General features: G+C 40.1%; 1 protein-coding gene across 4 annotated transcripts in view; it reads right to left on the bottom strand.

The window, feature by feature from the left end:
* Nucleotides 1–20,845, bottom strand: part of fam13b (family with sequence similarity 13 member B) — a 125,845-nt gene extending 105,000 nt beyond the window's left edge. For 2 of the 4 annotated variants that reach the window (XM_049585847.1, XM_049585846.1), the window contains exon 1: nt 20,553–20,845. The gene's annotated coding sequence lies outside the window, so the exon portion shown is untranslated. The remainder of the gene's footprint in view (nt 1–20,552) is intronic. The other 2 variants (XM_049585848.1, XM_049585850.1) reach the window with 2 other exon arrangements.
* Nucleotides 20,846–21,301: the final 456 nt, after the last annotated feature.

Here is a 21,301-nt window from a genome sequence, read left to right as displayed (position 1 = left end):
ACACTCACAGATGGGGGTTCAAAGAATAAAACGTTCGCAAATGAAAGACCAGTTTAAACCGTACCAATGGATGGGGGAAACTGAACTTCTTTTAAAACACACACACACACACACACACACACACACACACACACATAGCTAACGAGCCTTGAGGTTGACCTGAAACCTGCTGGTGCACATTTTAAGCTGTCAGCCATTAGCAGTGAGCCCTCCTGTTTGTCTTGTGGCAGTGAGAGTAAATACATAATGAATGTCAATAAGAGAAGAAGTTTAAGTTGCTCTTTAAAGATCATGGCCAATAATAAAAACAATGTTTTAACCTTGATATATTAACTAGTAGCATTAAAGATTAAACACTGGTGAATGGGCTTGAGCTTATGTAGCACTTTTCTAGTCTTTCGACCACTCAAAGTGTTTTCACAATACTTGTCACATTCACACACACATTCATACACTGGTGGCTGAGGCTACCATACGAGGTGCTTCCTGCTACTCAGTTTTTAAGCACTCACGCAGATACTCATTCAGTATCTTGAATACTTTCATGCAGACTGGAGGAGCCAGGGATCGAACCACCAATCTTCCGATTAGTTGACGACCTACTCTACCTCCAGAGCCACCTCTGAACACTGAACAGTATGACTGTGGTGTGTGACTTTCATTTAGGTAAGATATAGAACTGCGATCAAACTTTAAATCAATCCAGATTTGCTTGAAAACTAGAGTGCTTCACTTTTTTTTGCTAGCAGGGCGCCGCTATTCAACACGGGAATGTTTCGTCTCTGTAGTCCTCTGGTACGCCAGTAGGAGTTGTTGATTTAAGCTTGGTAAACTTGGTACTGTCGAACATGTTTTGTCCTCTAAAGACAGTTTTGTTCTCCGATAATATTGTTTTTATGTCCGGTATGTGAGGTATTTTGAGTAGAGTAGTGCACAGAAGTAAAGGAAGTCACTTCTCAGTAGTAGTGCCCGACAGGTGGGACACACGTTGCATTGCAGGTGCGGGTCAACCTTACTTGCTGTTTTGACATGCATGGATGCATATCAGGGATTAATCTGCAAAAAAACCCAAACTTTGGGATCCTGACTGGTAACTAATGTCTTTTATGTTATCTACGAAAACAGTGGTTCCCAACTGGTCCAGCCATGGAGTCCAGATTTCGTCTTAGTCATTAGCTCCAGGTCCACTCAGTTAAATGAATTCAGCGTCATATTTGTGTTTGGCCATGTCGTTGACTTTGTTTGCTTTTTCTGTCATGTATCTCTCAATCAATCACTCCATAACAGGAAATGGCACTTCAAAATGATAGCCCTGTGCCAGGAAGTTACTGTACTTCAAAATGAAGTGCGTTTTTTACAAACTTGACAAGTTTGCGAGTCACTTGGGTCCATTCTGAATGGACTCACAACCCATTTTTGGACTGTGACCCACCCATTGGGAACCACTGTACTAAGAGATGCTTGCTTGTGAGAAAACACTGAACAAAGAAAGCAACCAATGTGCTTAAAATTTCAAAACAAGGTTATTTAACTGGAAACAAAGATCAGCTTTCAGACCAAATGATCTCTGATGTTTTTTAAGGCTTACTGAATTTTCAGATACTAACCCTGTGTAGTCGAGCCGATGCAAGATAGGAGTAATTTGAATATTGTGAACTCTAATAACCCAACAGCGTGGGTGTGGCATGAGTTAGATTTCAAGAATCTCTAATGAATTTTTAAAGCATGTAGTTACACAATTTAACATGTGCCAAGTTTTAATCTGAGCTAATCTGTGGCTTTGTCTGCCTGTCAATACTCAACATGTCCATCTACGTTCCTACCTATACGTCTGTCAGTTTACTTAGACAAAGGTTGTGCGCTCAAACTTCCAAGTCCCTTAAAGTTTTGACTGATGCAACACTTTGGGCAACAAGGTCTTTGTCATGTGAACAAAAAGCAAGATACATATGTGAAGCACACATTCTCTTTGTCCACCTTCTGCTCTGTCAGTTGACTTATAATACACTTCTGCTCTCCATGCAGTCTGTCTATCTGCTTGTCTACCTGTGCTGCTTCCACAATGAACACCATCTGACAAACCCACTGCTACCTGGGAATAAACAGCATGAATGATAACAGCAGAGAGAGAAGTATCAGTGAGCCTGGCAGGAATCAGGGGTTAAAACTGTAATAATTCATAACCTAAAATATTCTGCCTGATTAATTAGTCATCTGATCCCTCAAATTATTCATTTCTAACCTTGAACTATTTTTTTTCCGTAAAACACACGGGGAGATTACCAAAAATACCACAACACTGTGCTCAACAGCCTGAACTTGAAGTATGTCACTGACACATCCAATGTAGAATGACAATAAACTTGGAGTGCTATCAGCACCTGTACAACCTAGAGTTGTCTTGCTTTGGTCAGAATCAGGTTCGTGTTCTCACGGCAGCATTTACAAGTGGACCAGATCAAATGCCTTATGTGAGAAAGCTGCTCTTGATTGGTCAGAATTTCCATGTGGGAAAAATCCAGGAAGTAAACCAAACGAAGAAGAGTACACTTGCAAGATAAATGTGACACTTTCTAATGTCACAATGGAGGGACAACTACGCAGGTTGAATTTAGCGCTGCTCATCGTGGACTATATTGCTGTCATTGTTCATTTTAGTCAAACCATACAGTTTGAAAACGAGGCGCGGCTCCAACTAGAAAACAATGTTTTGATGCATTGGATGTGCTGAATGTGCATATTAAGGCAGTACAGGAGGAGGTGCACATTAATAATCCTCCAGGACTGTAACATGCTCATGTTTAACCCAAACAATGTGTCATGTGACTACAGTTGGTTCAGATCCAGGTCGGAACACATTCTCACCACAAACGAACCGCACCAGAGTTCATTTGTAACCAGACTGAGACCACCTCTTCAAGAAGGTCTTGGTCTGGTTGTTTAGGTGCACACCTGAGTGTGATTGCTGTGTTCACACCTGCCCAAATGAACCACACTTTGGGGCAATGCAACTACAGTTTGACTGAACCGAACCAAACAGGGCAGGTGTGAAAGCACCCTAAGAAGGATAATGCCTAGTTCAATAACATAACAAAGTCAAACTGAATAATGAAGTGATTTATTAAAGGGCAGCTCCATTATTTTGGGGGGTTTTCTTTGAGGTTTTTACATCATTCTGTAGCTTTCCAGTGGTGTTCCTGATTTATTTGAATCTGAAAAGTCTACTTTTGGTCCAAGTGTTTATGTTTAAGTCTCAAGATGCTATTTTCCCAAGCCTTTCTTCAGACATTTTCCCATCTGTAGTACTGCTTTGGATGCCTTGTTAATTCGGTTCAAAAGTCACACAATAACACAAACAAACTACACAACAGAGTCAGCAGTAAAGCTGCTTCTCCAGTGTGGTGTGAGGTAAAATTACATTTCTGTCGATGGAGTCTGGTGACTTTGAGGAGAGCATAAATAATGACCTCAGTTCCCCGTCGGAACAGTCTGTCTGACAGCAAGGTGAAATGGTAAAAGGGAACACTTAAACTGATGTTCTTTTTTTGGTGGTCCTTTTTTAGGAGGCCACAGTACATTTTGCTGCCGCTCTCGTCCGCAGCCACCAGACTACCTTGACAGGACTGGTAATTTCACTTCACAGAACACAAGGTGCTGCTGTCACCACTGCTGCTGGTCTGTTAGTTAGTTTGTGCTATTGTGTGACTTTCAGAAATTAACTAACGTGACGTCCCACCCTTTAAAGAAACCACCGAAATACAGTTACACAATCAGGTACTCTAGCTACTCATTATTTTAGGAAATTATTTCAATATATTTAGGAACGATTAGTATTCATTTTGGTAACTACAAGGAATCAGTAGTTACTAGTCAGTAGTTATTAGTACAAGGAATCAAGCTACTAATTAGTGCTCATTAAATTATTAATTTAAGCACAGAAATTATTCAGAGTTCTACTTTTGACACCCTTTGGGCTTTGTAGGATACAGTCGGTCAGCATTTGCTTACAGTTTTGAAATCATGGTCCTGTTTCTTACAGTTGCTTGTCATGCCAGGCTGGGTGCCGTGGATGCAGATGGATGAAAGGAAAAATGAGGAGGAGAGGCAGCGTTACGGAGAATAAAAGAGCATCGGAAAGAGAATGGCAGGGGAAGATGAGAGGAGAGAAAGCAGCAAGGAGAAAGGAAGTGACAGGATAAAAAAAAAGAGTAAGTGAGGTAAAGAGAGAGGAGAAAACATAGAGGCAGTTAAGCTGGTGTTTGCCCTTGAATCAGTAGCAGCAGTTGCTACCCTAGCCTAGTTTAGCTGCTCCTCCCAGGCAAGCCCTGTCAGTGATAAATTAATAAGCACATGTCTTCGGGGGACGTGGGCTTTTTCAGGGCTTGTTATCTCTTCCTTGGACCAAACTAGCCAAATCTTCCCGTTATTTATTTTGAAGATGTTGGATCGTCAAACAGAAATAATGAACCTGAAGACTTATATTTATATTATACTGCTAATGGAAAACGGACTGCACTTAGATAGCACTTATTTCAAATATTATCTAACTGGATTTTCTTTAAAGCCTGAGAATCTGATCAATATGCTCGCCTGAGGGGACTAACAGAGATAACGCATGTTTCATGTACAATCCAGCCGACCATGTTTGACTTGCAGCTGAAATAATTGGTCAATTTGCAGAAAAATAATTGGCAATCACATTAATAATGATACCGATGAGTCAGTAACTCTTTAAGGCATGTTTCATGCCATGAATGTCAAACATTCTCAGCTGCCTGGTTCTCAAAGTTGAAGATTTGCTGCTTTTCTATGTAAATTAAATATGTTTGGCTTCTGGACAGACAGTCAGATAAAAAAGCCATCTAAGGACTTTAATTTATTCATTTTAAAACTGTTGAAGCCCAGTTTCGCTGTACATGACTCTCTATTTTTGAACCTATACTGTGCTAATGTACAAAAAAGACACCTACGCTCTAATCAGCAACATCACACTTCCTACATATACTATACAGTTTCACCCCAATGCGACCGCAGCCCTCTGCAGCGAGCGCTTAATTGCCACTGTGCACTTCCACCGCCAGGGTTAAGTGTCCTGCTTAATAGCATTTGCTAAAGGAGGGGGAGGTTTCTCTCAACTGGTGATCTTCTAGTCTCAAGCCTGCTTCACTACATGCCAGGTTATCATCGTTTAATGTCACCCCCTGCAACGTTTCCTAGAAGGACCGACATGTCATACGAGTGCTCTAAAAGGGAAACAGTAAAATAAGATCCATTCTTCGCTGGCCTGAGGGCCGTGTGTGACACTGCAAAAAGCCCGGAACGCCTACAGTGGAAACAAGTGCAGCTCTGTGTTGTGTGGGACTGTGGGACTGTGGGACTGTGGGAGTGCAGCATTTTGTTTGGGACATTTGCATGAAGTTTGTTTGGTTACCATCTGTGTGAAGAGTCATATAGGTTATTTGTTTCACGTGTGTTTCTACTTATGTTTAACCTACAAAACAAACACTTTTCTGTGAGAACCAAAGAGAAGAAGAAAGGCTTTAGATCACATCTACTCCTCACACAAACCCCTTTTGAAATGTCAGTTTTCACAATTTGCCAAAGAGCTCTATTTTTAATAGTGTTTGGTCTTTATGTAATCTATCAAAAAACAAATCTAAACAGACTGAATATGAGCATTAAATACTATAAATAAGGCCTTTATTCAATTAAGTTTCATTTCACTTTTGTGTTGTGACACAACTCTGTTATCAACATTTTTAGCACTCAGGCTGGGATCACACTGAATACATTATCTGTGCATAAATTAAGGATAGGTGATATCAATAAAATCCTCTGTATCACTGACATGCTTTAACTCATATCTTATTTTAGATTATGATGATTACATACAGTTTATGGAATGTCAAGGAGAAATGGTTTATGGATTAAATTACCAGACAAGAATGTCTGTTTTAGTCATTTCAGCTGGTTAAATACAAATAAAACCAAAGTACTTTATGTCCAATATGACCAAAAATAATTACTCTCATTATGTGTGTTTCCATCCACCTCTTTTTATGAGCATTTTCATTTTGCCCATAAAAAAAAATGTGAAAAAAATCTTTGAAAAATCACCAAAAGTTTTTATGCTTGAAGGGGGAACGTTGGTGTATCAATAAAAAGGTAAATGCAACTCAGTGCAATGAAAAGAGATTTAGAGATTAAACTATGACGTACAGTCATTGCATAGGTCACTGCAAGGTCTCTTCATCATCTCTGGGTGACTTTAATACGCTAATATCTACACAGAACTGTTACTGGAACTCTCCACAGAGCTGTAATATTAGCTGTTCAAAACTCTCTATTTTCACTGTCCAGCTCTCCATTATTATACATCCACTGTTTCCTTCATTTGAGGTATGACTGACACTCTTTTAACTTCTTTGCTCCCTCCTCTGCAGCAGCATCTGACTGGAAAGTTAGCGCCACATACAGCCTATCTCAATCAACCAACTCCTAGTGTTTGCATAACAGCAGGGGATAGAAAAGCAGATTACTTTGCATTCGAATAAAATTTGCACCACATTTAGACAGAAACTCAACTACTGATATGCCACTTTGCCCATAACATTGTTCTAATACACTGTAAGATGTTAAAAGGAACAGCTACCAGAATGTTAACAGTATCGCAAAATCACTGACTGAAGTTCATATAAACCTGTATAATCATATACCTTGGCATTTTAAAAAAGACACTAGTGCATTATTCTAGTGCCGTACCCCACTCCGAATTATGTCAGATTTGGCCGTTTAATACGATATAGTTATAAAATTTAACCACAGCTCAGCAGGACTTTCAGAGTGACAGTGGCATTCATGTAATATAGTGAAGAAGCTAATGGCGCTATTAAGTTTTGAATGTTCTCCCAGTGTCAGCGTTGGTTTTCTCCAGGTACTCCAGCTTCCTCCCACAGTCCAAAGACATGCAGGTTAATTGGTGACTCTAAATTGTCCGTAGGTGTAAATGTAAGTGTGAATGTTTGTCTGTCTCTATGTGTCAGCCCTGTGATAATCTGGCGACCTGTCAAGGATGTACCCTGCCTCTCACCCAGTGTCAGCTGGGATAGGCTCCAGACCTCCCACGACCCCTAACAGGATAAGTGGCTACGGAAAATGAATGAAACTAGATATCAAACAAAAGCCAGAGACTGTCGTATTAAGTATCTGTGAGCTGGGGCACCCAGTGGCTCAGTAGGTAGGGTGGCGCCCAATGTACAAAGGCAGTGTCCTTGCCGCAGCAGCCGGGGGTCCCCCCCAAAAAACTGTCCTGTCATTAAAGGCACAAAAGCCCCAAAAAATAATCTTAAAAGAAGTATCTGTGAGCTGTAAATTCACCATTTACAAGCAGAAGAGACCAATGTCTGTTTGTACCAAAGAGTAGTATGAAAGTCAAGAGCACTTACTCGACAGTAAAATCTCCGGGCCAAGTCTCCAGAGATACACTGCACAACAAAAAAACAATCCCACTGCTCGACTTGAAGCAATGTCATTCGACTGTGATGTTTCTTTCAGGAAAACATCTTGCAAATGAATAAAAGCTACACTTGGTGATCACGTGGTCAGTTTAATTTGTTCATTTACATGGAGGGATGTAACACTGAGGTCATGTGAGGATCTGGGGTCTGCGGTAATTTAAGGTTTGACTACGACAATCAATCTTTCTTTATTTCTCCTTCTCTATAAAACGTGCACAGAGCATTTCACTGTGATTTACAGCAGAGATCTACATTCACAGCTTTAGCAGAGCTTACTGGAGTCACTGCGCCCAGCCTCATCTGAGACGATGACATTGAGTTTTATTGATTTAGTATTGATCTAAATCACCTCTCTCTCTTGCTCTGTCTCACACTGATGGAAATTTCCAGACCGCTGCTCAATACAACACCAGCCAGCATGCTTCTGCCTCTGCTGCATTAAAAAAAAAGATCCCTCTCCATCTGTTGTCTTTATATTCTCTACATGCCTGACAGCTCTGTGAAAGCAGTGACGGCGCAATGAGGAAGTGAGACTACAGCGAATCAGTGAGGAAATCCCGAGCCTGTTGTTAGATATCGTTGAATAAACTGTCTTTGCTCTATTGTGCCAGGGACTGAATGAGACTCAATTAACAGAACAAATAGCTTACACAGGACAGTAAAAGTCTTGTCATTTCCATCTGTGCCTGTGTGTAAACAATAGATCAAAACACCAGCTGTGAGAGTACGCTGAGAGAGGAGCACACAGAGGAGCAAACAGTGACCAAGCAGATTGATGGTGCACTTTGATGGATTGTTTCACACAGCATACAGAAAGTAACAGGTCGTTCAAGTTTTGTGGGCTGCCTTTGTTTACTTTGGCTTATTTTGTTAATATTTTTTAGTATGTAACTGCTTTTCATGACTCTGACTGTAACCTTTTGAGCCATACATGATTTTTTTTTAGGCCAATGAGTCGAGGCGGTGCCGGGTTCATTGAAAACAAGGGCAGACTAATGAGCAAAAGATCAATAAGCTCATTTGCTGCTCAGTCGTTGTTCTGAGGCCAAAAGTCAAATGCTTCATTTTCCACCTTAAACTGTGGAAGCTCCAGAAAATATCTGAGTCAGCGTCATGTGAGGGACACACAGCAGAGTTGTTCTTCTGTTCATGCTGCCCTAGTTAGATTTCATCACTGTTTTACTACTGTAACACTACAGGAAGAAAAAACCTGCCAAATACATGTGTTAAAGCCACGTTTTTTTTTAAATGACAGAAAATGTACGACTTGCCACTTTTTCATCTGGTGCTGTCACTTGTGGTGAACAACAGGCCTCATCTGTCTGCTTATCCTTCAAGCTTGGGCAGTTTTGTGGTATAATGGTAAACCACCAGGATGTTTAGAAATCCCAACAGTCAATGAAATGGTATTTCTATTAAACTGATACACAGATGCTGTATTAAGGCGATGCTGTATTGTAGTGCACAGCATGTGCAACCAGAGGTGAGTCTCTATTGATGGAGCAAGGAGCTGAGCTGAGAAAGATGGCGACTGTAAACTGCCGGCCAACAACGGTGGACACACACAACATGGAAAAACAGGGTGAGAGGCAACATATTTTCGCATCTAATTCAGTGTATTAAGGGTTGACTTTGACCAAACCAGAGTTGGTGATTGTTAAAACAATGGAAAGAAGATATTTTAATAGTGAGTTCTGTTTTGCTTCTGTTGAGTTTAAATGAAGTGTGTTATATGTTAACAAGGCAATTATCAAGCCAGTGAAAGAGAAAAACTTAAATTCAGAAGGTGTACGGTTTTATTTTTCTGTTTAATAAGGAAAATAAATGTAAGAATATTTCTTATCTTGATATTTTTTACATTACTTAGACTAAAAAAAAGCTAAGCGAGTATGTAAAATGACAGCATTTGTTGTGGCTGGTTCCAAAATTTAAACATATTGCCGAACTCTAGACTGTGTTATGTAGGCTACAATGACTCCTTTCACCAGTAGCTCTCCTTTTTTAAATTTTTGTTTGTTTGTTTTCCCACAAATACCGTCATATACAGTAAACCTTGCTGAAATGTCAGGAAGTTATAAAGGTATGAAAAATTAGACACCGTCCAAGCCTATTATCTTTTCTATATAACTAAACCCACAAATGCTGCGGGTTCGAAACTAAATACTAAGGCTCGAAAATAATCAAATATTATCATTTGCAGACTGTTTGAGAGGAATCATATTATGATAATATACAGATATCAGAAAAATAGCCTTCAACCATGTCATCCAATTCTACTAGAGGACATGACTGTACTGGGCCGTATTCGTCCAGTTCAGCCACAGAGCTCATTATTTGGATTCCTGATTTTTTGCTAAAAAAGCTTTACAACTAGCCTGGTTCCAGACCATAGACCCCGCCCACTCAACTGAGTAGGCTTGCATCTCTGGTCTGGCATACTGCAATGAATTTGCGATTTATCTTGTCCAAACGATGGACGGACCAATGAACGCTGGGGGTCTAACGATTAGCCAATCAGCGCCACGCTGATGTCAAGCTGTACACCGGTGGGTAACTGGTAAGGATAGCAACAATGGTGACCGCTACAGATCCTACAGACCACATTAACGATGCTATCGAGGTATTTTGCCACTACTCGCGTTAATGGAGGACCACATTAAGGAAGCTGCTAAACTGGATTTAACGGCGATGCAGCTGGGCGCGCACAACGACGGAGACATTTTAAACGGGCAATGCTCGCTTGTTGTCGGCACCCCCGAGGCATGGATACTAATGACGTCAGATTCTGGGTGAGTCGGTGATCTGTACTGATTGGTTAGGGAAAAATCAAATTCCCTCCCCCTTGTAAATCGCCTTCAATGGAAGCCATGTCAGACTGAAGGTTCTGGGAGCTTCAGTCTGACACTCAGGCTACTTTACAACATCTTAAATCAATTATCGCTCTGTTTTCAGACAAAATATTTAAAGCTTGCTGGAGATAAAACTGTAATACGTAAGCTGCAACATGTACTCAGGATCATTTTCCCCAAATGTTTCGATATGAAGTGCCCAAGTATCCTATCATAATTCAGTTCCACACAAAAGCCAGAGATGTCCAATTGAGCATAGCTCCAACAAAAGCACTACTTTATGACTCTGTCTAACCAGGGCCATCCCTGTGTAAGGATTTTCTAACCTCTAGCCTTGCACTGACTCCAGAAATAAAAGCGTGGGCTGGGGGCGTCTCCCGTACATTAACTTGACGTGTGTTTGTGGTTCTATTACCCCTCTCTACTTTCATCACAGTTAGTTTAAAGGTTAGGTTATTTAAAGCTAACATCCTGTTGCTCCCACATTGTTTTGTGTACAGTGTTGCAGCTAAACAATAAAGTGCAGTGATTCGACTGACACAATGCGAGTCACTGAAGGGTCTTCTCAGCTGATGACTGGTATCATCGACTTTCACAGGGCAGCACTGGGTCTAACGTGACCTAAATGGCTCCAGCGCAGTGTAGGCTGGTTTTGATTGCTGGGTCTGCTGGCAGAAAACAGACTTTATGACTTTACTCTTCAACCCAGGCCAAGCAGCACTATACTGCCAAGACCAGGCCAGGGAAGCTCAACTCTGAGGTCAAGGTCGAATTAATCTATCAGCTTGTGTATTTGAAGAGCATCAGTCTACCTCACAGAGTCAACATGGATTGCTCAGGAACTAGACAGTGATATCTGTCTGGCTCATTGACCTGAATTTGGCTTCTGGGTATTTTGGAGGCTCAAAATCTAGGATGTAGTGTTTAAATAGAGAGGAATCAATGAGAGGTTTTGTTTTTGATTGAACCAAAAAATCTTGACACAAATCTGTGACCCATCTCTCAGTAGAAGTATTGCTGAGTCATTAAACAATGAACAACATATTAGTCAACAGCAATTTGGCAATATTCATTTTAAACAATTTGTCATGTAAATAAAAAATAACTGATAGTTACATCCCTCAATAATTGACAACAGCCTGTGCACCATATGTCACATATCCCACAAATGAAAGAACGAGGGAACAAGAAGAACTCAGGGCCCTCAAACAATGAAGGTTATTTACAAGATTTTTTCCAGGAAAATGTTGATCTTATGAACGAACACATCGGCCTTGCAGCTTTCATAAATCATTCAAAATGTTCAACACTGTATTCTCTTCTGCCATGTTTCATAAATTGGTCTTTTATCATCTCCAAATCCATTATAGCACGACATGCCATGGTATCTCATCATTTAATCCTTTGGTAGATAGAGTGTGCAGATTAAATATCCAGTATGTGCGAATACCTTTCTTCAAACTAACATCCATATAAAGTTTTAAAGTTTGAACGGGGCTCAGCGGGACATTCAGTGTGACAGCACATTCATGTAATGTAGTAACCCAGCTAGTGGTGCTAACGACCTATCAATAATGTGCAACTATACTTTTTGGCAACACTGACTAGCAAAATAAAAATAAACTGACTGCTTGAGTTGAAGTAATCTCAGTCAATTGAGGAGTCTCAAACTGATTCAAATGTCTGACTTTCACGGGGTAGCCCTACTCTCAATGTCAATTTTTTTCCTATTGAATAGTATGTGGTATTGAATATCGATATTTTTTTAAGGTGCTGTATTTCAGTATCCTGCCCACGCTACACTGTAAGCAGGTAATCTGTTTTTCCTCTAGGTCTATTGCTCAAAACACAAAAATAATCAACTAAATAATGATAATAAACTGATATAGACAATAAATTACAACAATCAAAGATGCATTTTTGGACTGCCTGCCTATACTACGGACTTTTACACTGAGTAAGCTGGCAGTCGTTGCGTTTTATCCTCATGTGACTATAGCCCATAACCCATATTTAACCAGGTAAGTCCCGTTAAGACCAACAATCTCTTTTATGAGGGAGACCTGGCCAAGACAGCAGCACACAAAAAGCCACAGCCAAACAATCACACAATAAAAAACACAGAAAATATACCATAACGTAAAAATATTAGAAAACCTACACACAATGACGAGACCCAACTGACTCATTCATCCTTGTACTTATGAGAGCTTTAAAGTTAGATAGAGAGACCAGTTCAGGTAGTTTCAAATCTTTTTCGAGCAGAGCACATACAAGCTTTCTTTCCCAGCTCAGTCTGTGCAAAATAAATGGTTGACTGGTCTAAAAACAATCTAAAGGTATCACTTTTAGCTCTGGTGCCTTGTGATTGGGCATTTAATGTTGAATGATGTCATTTAATATCTAAAGACCAACATGCAGAGAGATATTAAGAAAGCCTACTTGGGAATTTCCAATCACACCTTTGTTTTAAAATATCTTCAAACGGAAAACCACAGACTTAATCTGACACAACAGTCCACCAACCCGTGTGGAAAATTGTAGCAAAGGTTACAGATACAGACTATGACGGTTCGTCATCCTGTATTTCCAGTCATGTGACTCTCATCACTGTGCAGTCTCTCTCGAGGCCTGACACACTCAGCAGAGGCTGTACAGTTCGAGCACTGCCCTTAAACCCAGTGAGAACATGTTCTCACCCCCAGATTAATTCAGCCCAAACAGCCGTTCAGCACAGGGTTTCTTCATCTGCCTCAAGCTGAGCCTTCTGCCTCTCAAGTCTTTGTTTGGTACGGCTCAAAAAAATATCAAATTATACAGCAATTTACAGGTAATAAAGATTATGCGCTTCTGTCTGATAGCTACAGCAAAATTAAGAGCTTGTCTCCCAAAATCCCCCCGTCATTACTGACTAGTGACATCCTTTTGGCAAAGAGGAGATGATGTTAATTGAAAAGCAATTTATGGATTCAATAAACAGATGGTGATGTCTGTTTTGGGTAATCCAAGGAATTAAATACCTGACAAATGGAGGAATTTGCTTAAACTGATGCCAAATCCTGTAAATCCAATATTGCCCAAAAGCAGTCCTGCTCACTGATTTACAACATCGCCTTTAAAGACCTTACACAACCACAGATAACGAAGGAATAGCTTTTTCTGCAGAAACCACTCAGCAACATCTTTACCAGCTAACAGAGCTTTAAAAATCTCTCCATATATATCATATTTTCTTACATTGAGCTGGGTCAAAACATGGAAAAATAATCGTTCTTTACAGGCATTTTTGGTTCCATGAAGAACCATCACTGACTAATGAAGCATTTTATGTAGTGGATGGTTCTTCAGGTTTGTCAAATGTTTTTTAGGGATATTAATGGGTTCTTAATTCTTGTTTGAAGAATTCTTGTGTGACACATTTGCAAAAATAACCACACTTTTTCATAATTTGGGGGTGGATAGTTAGCTGCTAACTGCTACATCTACAATATACTGTAACTGCAAATGAGCCTGTACAGTCAGAAATTCATAACGGTTTACTGGTATGACAAATATTGCAGTTAATGATAAAATAATGACAATATGTATGAATAATAAAAAATGATAATTGTACACATTATCATACAAATAGTAAATGGACTATACTCGTGTAGCACCTTTCTAGTCTTCTGAACACTCAAAGCACTTTTAAACCATGTCACATTCACCCATTCACACACATTCACACACTGATGGCCAAGGCTACCATACAAGGTGCCACCTGCTACTCAGTAACCATTCACACACTCACCAATGGAACAGCCATCAGGAGCTATTTGGTGTTCAGTATCTTGCCCAAGGATACTTCAACTTGCAGACTGGATAAACCAGGGATCAAACCTGCTCTACCTCTGAGCCACAGCTGCCCCACAGCTGTCTGATTATGCAATCTCAATTACATCAAGTCTGATTCTACCTAACCTCTAAAGTGAGATAGGTTGATATAAATACACAGACCTACTATAGCTTGTAACTTAATTCTGTGCTGAGACCGACACTATAAACATCTAGAATGCTCTGTAAACATGAATTGGCAGACTACAGTCAACCTCAGGACAAAACTGTTGATTCTACTGAGCAAAGAATTTAATAAAAACTAATAATTCTTTTCATTATTTTCTTAATTAACCCATAAATGATAAAAGTCCAGGTTGACACCATGCAAGGTCAAAGACGTGATTAATGACAAAAAAATATGTAGAAGTTAAAGCGAATCACATCAACGCACACAATTATTTATTTTATACATTACTGTGGCACCAAATATTACATCTAACATATTTTAGTCTATATTTAAATAAGCATGGCTCTGGATGATGGATTACAGTATTTTTCAGTATAGTATAGTCCAGGATCTGAGAGTTAAATGCGCTCGTGGTCTTGATACTCGTGGGGAAAGATAACAGTACATGAATAAAAGATTTTTCTCCTGTAGAAGCCTTTGTTATTTCAGCTGCCTAATGGAGTTTCTCCATTTACACAGTCTTTGGGCCAGGTCAGTGCCACACTGCGGGAAACTGCCGTCGGCCCATTTTGGCTTAATGTACGCCACAAGATAATGCTCAAAGGTTTCCCGTTAGATTAGCTATCTCTTTTGCTTTGTAGTCTGCGTCACTGTATTTCTAATTGCACTGCTTTGATTAGTCCTTCAAACTACTGTCAGCTTTTTATTTTTTTCCCTTTGTATCTTATTCTGCAAAAGAGCAGCAGTTGAAAGCTTATTCATAAAAGATTATTATATTTCAACCAATAAATGTGAGGTTATGAAACATATTTTCATACAGGTGTGAACACATGCAGACGGATTAAATCTGGTGAATTTCTGGCAGTGTGAGTCCAGCTTTAGAGAGATTTGGACCACATTCGGTTTGGCTTGGCCCCCGTCCACAGGGTCTAAAACAACCACTCACTGACCTGGCAACAACAATCCCACACTGCAGGCAGCTGTGTGGTTATGACACTGCTGCGACTGCTGTGTGTGCGTGTGTTTTCCTTCCATATAAAAACTATGGGTCATCTTACGTACACATTCTTATCTCGCACGACAGGGGGCTGCAGAGTTTTGACACTGTTGGCATGTGCATACGTGAGAGCCTTCACATGAAGGACTGCAGGTTCAGCCGAGGTACACCTAAAGAGAATGTACATGATCATGACAATGCATCGGGTGTTTTACTAACACTGCATTTTATTAGTCTTGTCCCTGAGTTAACTCAGCATTTAAATGAATGGCTTTAATAAAAGTCTTTAGCTCCATAACAGGGGTGTTAAACATATGGCCCAAGGGCCAGATCCAGCCCGCCAAAGGGTCCAATCCAGCCCACTAGATGACTTAGCACACCTAATATTGAAGCAGTTGTGAAGGCTAAGAGGTGCAGCTTTCAGAAGTTAAATGAGTATCCTACTTCATGTAAATTGCTCCACCCTGACCAGAATACAGTTCTTTTAAATAACAATAAATTATTACTGAGGTCATATTTAAAGACATTAAAGATTGTGTAAAATAAAGTCAACCAGCAGTTCCAGTACAAAAGAATCAGCGTCAGACTTCCATTTTAAAACACTTGTGGTGGAACCTGACAGCTATGGTATGGCGAAAACTTTAGTAATGCGAATGGTTAGTAAGGTGCGAATAACTTAACCTGCTTCCTCAACAGCTTCCACTTTAGTTTGGTGTGGTGATGCCACCTTTACTGCAAAGGAGTGGAAATGTATGGAAAGATGCAATGACAGTGAGTCGTAGATTGAGAATGGAAAAACTGAGATATATTGTTGAAACTGCATTCTTTTCTTAAGATATCTCAGAATGATCATCATCTGTTATTAAATAGATTTATGTTTTTAAAATGTACTTCTTCACACTAAAAGAAAATGAAAAATGTGAAGGTTGTTATCATTTCTAGGTTATTCTACAATGGTTTTCCTGGTCCAACCAACTTGAGACTGAATAAGGCCCATGAACTAAAATGAGTTTGACACTTCTGCTCTATAACAATGTTCTCAAACTAGGTTTTGGGACACATGCTGTGTTCAGTAGGCTCTAATTTTAATTGGTCTGGGAAGAGAAGTCAGTCAAAACGTAGTAATATAAAGAGCTGACAATAGGTACACCTAGCTAAAGCTTAAACAACTGATGTGGAAATTCTCCGCAGACCAGACGGTCCCATTTCAGAGACTGTTCAGTTTGGTTGATGCAGTCTTCAAAAGGACGTGGCCAACGTCACCCGCAAAGGCCGCGTCCTTCAAAAGGCTGCAGCCCCTGAATTGAGACACAGCTAATAATTAAACTAACTGTTAGTTGAGGCCCTGCACCATCTTGATGCAGTTTAATGCCCCAGCCCGGGGCATTATTATACTTTATAGACTTTATGTTTATGATGCTGCTGAATTATACACAACTACCATGAGGTGGTGTTTATAGCCAACTTAATCTCATCGATATATAGAGTGCACAAAATATTAAAAATACATCTCCGAATAACACGAGACAATTCAACAGCACAAAAACTACAACAATCATAAAATTGAATTAGCACCTCTCTAAAAACGTCCCAACAAAAACTGAACATAATAACCTTCATGAAGGTGGGATTCGTCGCAGAACTGTTGTATCACACCGGATGAGTTTAACTGAGTGTACTACACCATCAATCCAAAGTGTACTACAGCCGCTGACTCAACAAGAGTTTTACTAACATTTCTCCAACATCAGCATCACTGCAGAGTCGACCTTTACTCTCCTCTGTCTGTGGACATACCTGCTGCTGCCGTGGCTTACACAATAACCTAGTTGTTTTGCTAACTGGTTCAACTTTACTGAGCTATAGGACGGGCTTTGCATAAGTCCCTGAGATAAGACCACAGATCATGTGTATTCTGCAAAGTCGCTGCAGGTTAAACTCAACCTGTTTGAGTTGTTGCTGTTGTGGAGAAGTCAGGAAACTCAAAGTACACAAACACAGAACAAAAGAGGCCAGTCATCACAATGAGTGTGTTTACCTTTGAATCTTAAGTATATTTTCTGGTAACTGCAGTATGACTGCTTTCGAAAGTTAGTAAGTAAATAAGGAGTTTACATATGGCAAATTAGTAAACTGTTGAAGCTAAACACCACACAGGTGCATTATTTAACAAACATGCAGTGCAGAAGCATCGGAGGCTGCTGTAGCATTAAAATCCTGCCAGGACACTTATTAAGAGTACATAAAAACTTCCTTTACGACAGGCTTCAACACAGTTTTCTCAGTATCAATAAATGCACTTCAATCTACAATCAATATCTTATTTTTTCTAACCCTTCATATTACTTTTAATTAGGGTTGGGTACCATTCATAATCGAACCGATAAGGTACCGTTACCGGTATCTGGAATTCAGTACCGGTACCAAACGGTACCTTATTTCGGTACTTTTTAAAGTCTAAACTTCTCAGTTTCAACATTTTATTGAGAACATTTAGGAACAGTGCTGCACGTTAACTTTTGTCTGCACATGCATTTATTTTGAAAATTCAATAAAAAGATTTAAATAGAAATAAATACAATACAATTCCAATTCAAAGTGTTTCCCCCGCCTGCCTTGCACGTTGCGTCGCAAATATTGCAGCGAGCACTGTCTCTGTCGACTGGCGTGAAGTGCAGCCAGACTTTGGACCGCTTTCGGCTCGCCATTGTTGCTGAGTCTGAGGTGCGAGTCATGCGCTCTCGCTCCGCATCCACCTCAGGTACTGAAATTTGGCACAGATTCATTTTAAGTGAATCGGTACTCGGTAGTACCGACGTGAATCGGTACCAAGTACAAAAAGTACCGAGTTCGGTACCCAACCCTACTTTTAATTGCTGCTGTTTGACTGCTGTAACAATTATTTTAATTACTGATTATTGTCCAGATTTAAGTACTAATCATTTAGTCTACCAAACATTACTAAATAAAGTAAAATTAAAGTAAAATTAACTTCCCGAAGCTCAAGTTGACTTCTTTTCAGAGCTTGATTTGTGCAACTAACAGCCAAAAAGTACCAATTTACACTCACACAAAACAGCAAAACTTCACAAATTTATATCTGGAGCTTGGGACTGCTATGTTAACATTTAACTGACGACCAAAAGAGTTGCAGATTCATTTAAGCCACTTGACTAATTGATTAATGCTTCAGCTCAACAATGGTCCAGCATTACTTGCAAGATGCCTTTCCAAGAACTGGTTATAGTGTAGGGCTGCCATGATTAGTCGACTAATCGATGACTAATCGACTATTAAAATAATCGGTGACTATTTTAGTAGTTGCCTAATCAGTTTGAGTCATTTTTCATAGAAAAGTACTATAAAAGTACCCCAAAATACTCTTACTGTAGCTTCTTACGTTCAGATATTAGCAGCTTTACACACTCTCCCATGACAGTGAACTAAAACTAAAAAGTGAACTTCCTGAAGCTCAAGCTGACGTCTTTTTAAAGCTTGTTTTGTCTCATTAACAGCCAAAACTATGAATTTGCTATCACATAATAAACAGCACAGCCTCACAAATTAATAGCTGGAACGTGGGACTGCTATGATAGCTTTTATTTGACAACCACAAGGGTTGCAGATTAATTTCAGCCACTTCCCTAATCAAGTATTGCTTCAATTTTATGTTTATTTCATTTAGAAAGGGGCCGTGCACATTGATTAACATGATTACTATAGTTACATAAATGTGCCAGATTTAGCCACACAGGCTGATTTTCATCTGCAGTCCCTGGCAGGTTGATGGTAAATGTGTATATAGGAAAAACACATTCAAATAACATGCAAAAGCACAGAAGCGCAGATAAAAGTGGACTGATGGCGTGTCCATAGAAGGGCACTCGAGCACAGAATAAGCATGTAACCACAGAGAAAAGCACATAGCCACAAACACACAGAAGCACAAAGTAAAGCACATAAGCAAGACAGTGACATCACCATAAAACCAAAGCACATTATGGAAAATGTAATACACAAAAACACTTAAGACCAAACATGCAGTGAGAAAACAAGGACATAACCACTAATTCAGATCATGTCAACATGTTTGATTGTCCAGTATCCACTGTTTTCCACTGCTACAACAATGTTACAGTATTAACTTGCAGCACTGCTTTCCAGGAATTGGTTATAGTGATTTATTTTAACCCATACCACCTCAGTGTGTACTGTGGGTGTGGATACAACTGAATGAGAGCATGCACAGTGATGTGCCAGAGTGCAGCCTGTACGCTACAGTGCACTTTTGCAATACATACTCATGCCTATAGTGCACCATAAGGAGAGCCCAATCCGTCCTAATTCAGGGCAATGGCCGGATTATGCAATGTGCAGAGGATTTCAGAGCCCAGAAATGAAAGTCAAATCCTTCAAACGACGACACGGGAAAATCTATTCACCGGGAAACAGCCCAGACAAATGAGATTGATGGCAAACACAGTGTGCCAGAAGATACCAGAACATTCCTGCACACAGTTTAAATATAACCGGGCTGCTGGAGAGCATCTGTGTAAATGATGAAGCTTTTCCTGACACAGTGTGAGCAGAAAACGAAAGTGAAGGAAAAACTTGAGGCAGCAACAACAGGATCTATGTGTCTGTGTATCTGTGTACAATAACCGTCAAAACCAGGTGACTCTCTGCTGCCCGTTGCATCTCACATTCCTGATGCAGGAGCCAAAAGACACAAATATTACTAAGATATTTGATGTCTATAAAACTGGGAACAAGTGGATTCATTCAGGTCTGTTAGTAGCATCCATAAAACCCTCAAATATTTAATTATTTAAACCAGCTTTTCTTTTTCTGTCTCCGAGTAAGCTCGCTGTGCCTGCGGAGGAGCCACAGATGTGATGGAACTGCCTCCGCTGCTAGCCGTTAGCCGTTAGCTCCCAATCAACACAAATGGAGCCACAAACGGTTTAACACGCACCGTTCACCCCGAGGACAGCCTCCAAACACTGACACACCCGCGGCGGATAAATTCACAAACTACCCGTGTGACTTAATTCATTAAAACAGACAACAGAGAGCGACAGACACTGTTAGCTTTAGCTAGCTAGCACTTAGCTTCCAAGATGCTGAGTGAACCAGAAGAAGCGCTGTTAGCAAAGCCAGCTAATCAGTCGCTCCGGGTACCTTACCAGGTCAAAACAAACAGGAACGCGCAGCAAGATGCATTAATTTCTGGTTTGGTTTCTGGAGCCGACGTCTGGGGAGACGGCAACTTCGATGGGATCAGAGCAGACGGTGTAGAAATATCGTCGGGAACATTGCAAAGACACTCGAAAATAATGTGGTTCCTGTTTCTTCTTTTTTTGTAGCTCGGACTGGCTCGGATGCCCGTTCGCAGGTCGTTGCTTAGCGAGTCTCTCTCACACACACCCTCAAGGGACGAACCTGCCAAATACTAACCCCGCCTCCCTCACTCTGAACACAGCGGGAGACAGCTGCCAAATAATGACCCCGCCTTGCTCGCAGCAGACATGCAGGGACGGAGAACTTAACATATGCAAACACAGATGATTGTTTCCTCCGTGTAACTGTGATTAACTGTGTTTGGAGCTATTCATCACAGCTCATGCAACCAAGTACTGTACTTAAAGGGGCACTTCACCTATTTTTATACTACTATATTTTACTCCTGTGGTCCAAGAAAGTCCAAGAGTATTTAAGTTAAGAAGAACTCTAATCCAAATTCAAAAACTAGAGTGCTAAAACTCAAATATGTGATGTCATAGTGTTCAAAGTAGCTCAAAAGTAATAATACACTGAGTTGCCAGTAGGTACATTGAGCTAAAGCTTTACAGATAGTCAATATGAACTAAACTTAAGTACAAAAAGTAAAGAAACTTGTGTTTGGTCGATTATTTCTTTGTTGTAACAATGCTTC

This window comes from Epinephelus fuscoguttatus, linkage group LG9 (genome assembly GCF_011397635.1).
Source record: "Epinephelus fuscoguttatus linkage group LG9, E.fuscoguttatus.final_Chr_v1".
Lineage (NCBI taxonomy): Eukaryota > Metazoa > Chordata > Actinopteri > Perciformes > Serranidae > Epinephelus > Epinephelus fuscoguttatus.
The sequence above is the reverse complement of the archived record's forward strand: the minus strand, read 5'-3'. Positions and strand labels throughout refer to the sequence as shown.